Source organism: Colobus angolensis, unplaced genomic scaffold (assembly GCF_000951035.1).
Source record: "Colobus angolensis palliatus isolate OR3802 unplaced genomic scaffold, Cang.pa_1.0 Scaffold1024, whole genome shotgun sequence".
NCBI classification, from domain to species: Eukaryota; Metazoa; Chordata; class Mammalia; order Primates; family Cercopithecidae; genus Colobus; species Colobus angolensis.
In genome coordinates this window covers 25,485-29,664 of record NW_012111187.1, presented here as the reverse complement: position 1 = coordinate 29,664, position 4,180 = coordinate 25,485, and the positions used below count along the sequence as shown (strand labels likewise).

The 4,180-nt window shown below is 41.9% G+C and overlaps 1 non-coding gene across 1 annotated transcript; it reads right to left on the bottom strand.

The window, feature by feature from the left end:
• Nucleotides 1-281: 281 nt before the first annotated feature.
• TRNAA-AGC lies at nucleotides 282-355 on the bottom strand. The gene has a single exon. It is a non-coding gene; the product is annotated as a tRNA-Ala (tRNA).
• Nucleotides 356-4,180: the final 3,825 nt, after the last annotated feature.

Here is a 4,180-nt window from a genome sequence, read left to right as displayed (position 1 = left end):
GAGAAGACGATATTTGTGAAGATATAGCAGGAACTGAGAGATTGTGTGGCATCACTTTTAGCTGTACTTGTCGAAAGACGGGAAATTTGCCTTGAGACCTGAGTACCTAGAAGTGCCAAACCTGAGGCAGGAGTGGAAAAGAAGGGAGGCTGGAAGCAGGGGCAACAAGACTCTTGTATGGGGAGCAGTGAAACACGGGCTCCCAGCTAAAAAGCACCGACGTCGTCAGCAGGAGAAAGAACGGGGTATACAGACCAAGAGACATAAACCAGGTAAGAAGCTGGAGAATGCGGGCGTCGATCCCGCTACCTCTCGCATGCTAAGCGAGAGCTCTACCAGCCTGAGCTAATTCCCCACTGGGCGAATGCCGCACCCCACCCATTTTCCTGGTTATTAAGAGCCTGCCGGGACTCTGGGCGGCCAAACCCCTGGTAGGACAAGATTGAGGGCGGAGCTTCTCAGATACTGCCTTGAGCAAAGTTCTATGAGGCTGACAGTGTGAAGAAGAGGGATTTCCAAAGAAAGTCATGAGGGAGATCTCTCTCCTCACTTCCCAGTTTCGCCCTCCTCATCTCTCGGAAGTAGAGAGCACATTCCAGACGGAGAAGCACCACCCGGAACTGCCTGGCTTGCGGGCACAGCTCTTGCAGCCTGCTCTAGAGTTGTGATCGTCACCTGCTCCTTGCAGGCAAGGCCGCCCGGAAGTGGTGGGGCAGCTTCTCCCAGCCCCAGAGCCTCACGCCATACGCGCCGCATCTTCGATAGCACTTTCCTCCTGTAGGACTCAGAAAGCGATGGAGAACCTTGGAGGAGCTGAGAAAGAGAAAGCTTGAGAATTTTAATCTCCATCTGTGGAGTCATTCCTGAAGCACTTCTTCAGCACCAGGCACAGTGGATGAGGCCAATGATCCACGTAGAAACTGCCACAACAACAAGTAGTAGTACTGTGCAATTGTCGTCTAGGCCCTATTTTGGATGCTGTACACATACTAACATTAATGCAGGTAAAATGCCTAGAAATAGTTTATAATCTTCGTTTTTTATATGAAAAATTATGGAAATTTGTCACCACAGAGCTCAGGGATCTCTCAGGCAAAAGGAAAAACAGATGCAGGCTATACAGTGGCTGCTGTTTAGGTGCTTCCCTTGCCATTCTCCTTCCCTGTCACCTTCCTCCCCACTTCTCTTGCTGCATTGGGCACCACACTTGTCCTTCTTATGCCTGTCTAGTTCTTCAATTCCCAGGCCCACCGAAGAAGACTTCCCCTGTAGCCCAGGGGAAGCTACATTAGCTCCACTGCCTTGGAGTTGTAGTGGATTCCAAATCTGCTTTCCACCTATGAAGAATTCTCATTTAAGACAGTAACATAGTCATTTTTCTCTGAGTATAAGTAGCATCAAGTAGGATTTTGCCTGATGAAAATTTGCTGAATGGAGAAAGGCTATACGGATAATTTAGAAGCCTCAAAGGAGAGAGTGGCTTCAGATCAGTAAAGACTGAAGAAAGGATTAGAAGCTAGGGTCTAACAAACCCGTAGAAATGTTTTTGCCTGAAAAGGAAATGTGGTTGGAGAAGAGTGGAGGGGCGCTACTTTCAGAGTGATTAGTGGGTGGAGGCATGACCTTCATGGAGCTGCAGGTGGTTTGGGGCAGCTTCAGGTCCCTCCTTCACGGTCCCAGTTTATTAGGAGGGCACATCCTGAGAATGAAAGAGGCTGCTCCTATGGGACAAAAATTCAACAACATGTTCATTATTTCTGACATTCACTTTTGAGTTCATTTATGAATAAGGAAATAAGATAGAAAAACATGTAATCAATAACACGGTCTTTCTATTACAATTGACAAAGGGCAATGCTGAGAAGTCAAATGTTGTCAGAGAGAGATCTGAGCGATGGGAAAGAAAGAAGGATGGAAAGAGGGGCACGTCCCAGGGACCTACAAGAGCTTCCTGGAGTCACCTGCACAAAGACCACTCTCTTCAGCATTTTGAGCTCTGCTTTGGCCAGCTGAGCTAAAGTCAGCCTATGTGTTTTTAATACAGAGCCTCATGTAGTTTCTTTAAATAGAGGATAGTGTTGCAATTTCAAAAATACATTTTATTTATTTGTTTATTTATTTTTTACACTGTGGTTCGTGTTGGAAATTAGAGGAAGACCTAGGTCCCAATTTATTTTGAGCACATTTTGTCAGAACGAGCTTTCAGAGAGTTGAATAGAAGGATTGAATGTCACTTTTCTTAGTGAGTGTATCCGACCACTAGAGTTAATACGCTAGTTCCCACCTTCACTTATACTCCTTCCTTACCTCTCTCCTGCATGTCTCTCTTCTAAATACCTGGCCAACTCTCAGATAATCTGATAGAAGACACGTTTTCATCCTCTACCTGACCATGTGTTGTCAATGTGATTAAAAGCAAAAGACTGGCACATTCAAATCTCTTGCTCTTGCCTCCGGACACTATTTCTAGGCTGTTTCTCATATTTTGTACCCAAAAGGCTAAGGTTTAGTTTCCCCACGAAAATACATTGTATTAACTTCGAGCTGAAGCCCCAAAACCTGTATTTGCAAAACTCATTTGTGACTAATCTCTTCCTTTTTTTTTTTTTTTTTTTTTTTTCCATGTAATACGATGTATCATTTCCTTAAAAAGAAAAAGGAAAAGATGTACATAACAGGATGACACTGAGTTAAAGAAAGAGCGGTAAATCCGCTGAAAGTATTTATCAGACACCGTTGGTAGACTAGGGATTAAAAGAAGCTGGAGCATGCAGGCGTTGATCCTGCTACCTCTATGCATGCTAAGCAAGCGCTCTACCACCTGAGCTAATTCCCCCACCCTACACTTGTCTTTTCTGCCTGTTCTTATAACCGGGACACAAATACAAATATCGTTCCATGTCCCACTTAAGTTTCCAGGTTTTCAAACACCTCCGGAAACTTCCCTACCAGGGCGAAGCCAGGAGTGAAGCTTCTGCCAGACGGCCTCAGACCTGGAAGGCAGTGACCATCCTCTGCTTTTTCAATCCGAGACGGGATCCTGACAGAGAGAGAAAAGATCTCGTTAGGAAAGCTCTAGTTCTAATCCGATTTCACTCTCCCATTAGATGAAAGAGAAGGAAGTACCGTCCCTAATTAGCAGTTACCTCAAATGCTCTGTTGAATGCTTCACTTTTTGATAACACAAACCTGGAAATAAACCCAAGTATCTTTTTATCGATTGATCCTTCAAGTAACTTATCTTTATCTAATATCTGTGTTACTAATTGTTTCTCCATTTAGGGGATTTGAGATCTGTTGTTTCCTGTTAATCTTTGATAGATTTAATTTGCATATTTGTACTGATTAATGTTGTTGAACATCTTTTAGTGTGCCTATTGGCCATATAAGCATCTTATTTTGTGAAATGCCTGCTCGAGTTTTTTGCCCTTATCCTTACTGAGTGTTTGTATCACTGAGTTCTAAAATGTGTTTTATATTCTCCATGAAAGTCCTTTGTTACATGTGTAACACATATGATGTGTAACAACTGTGTGTGCATATAACATATATTAAATTTCTTTTCAAGTCTATGTCTTGCCTTTTCAATTTCTTAATATTGTCTTTCAAAGAAAAAGCATTTTAATATTTTATGAAATCCAAAGTATCTTTTTTTGTAAGGGCTCATGCTTTCCTGGTCTCTTCCGAAAAAGCTTTGCCTACATCAAATATGTGCAGACTTCTTTTCTTCTTTTCTTCTACAAGTTTGATATCTTTAACATTAAACTTCATGTATATAAACCATTTTGATTTAATTGTTGTATAGGATGTGAGGTAAGGGTAGGGAATCATTTTTTCCATACTCAGTTGCCTGGGACCATTTGTTTTAAAAGCTCATTAAATAACATTTCACCTCTGTCATAAATCAGTTGACCACAAACGTTGGTCTACTTCTGGACTGTCTATTCTATTCCATCAATCTATGTAAGTATCCCTGAGACAATACCACATTATTTTGATTACCTTAGCTTTATAGTAAGTCTTGAAATCACTTGGTGTAAGTCCTGTATCATTGTTTTTCTTTTCCTAATTATTTTGGTTACTCTAGGTCCTTCAGAATAAGCTTGTCAATTTCTGTAAAAACAAACAAACAAAACAAAGCAAAACAAAACTCCTGCTGGGATATTTGTTGGGATTGTAG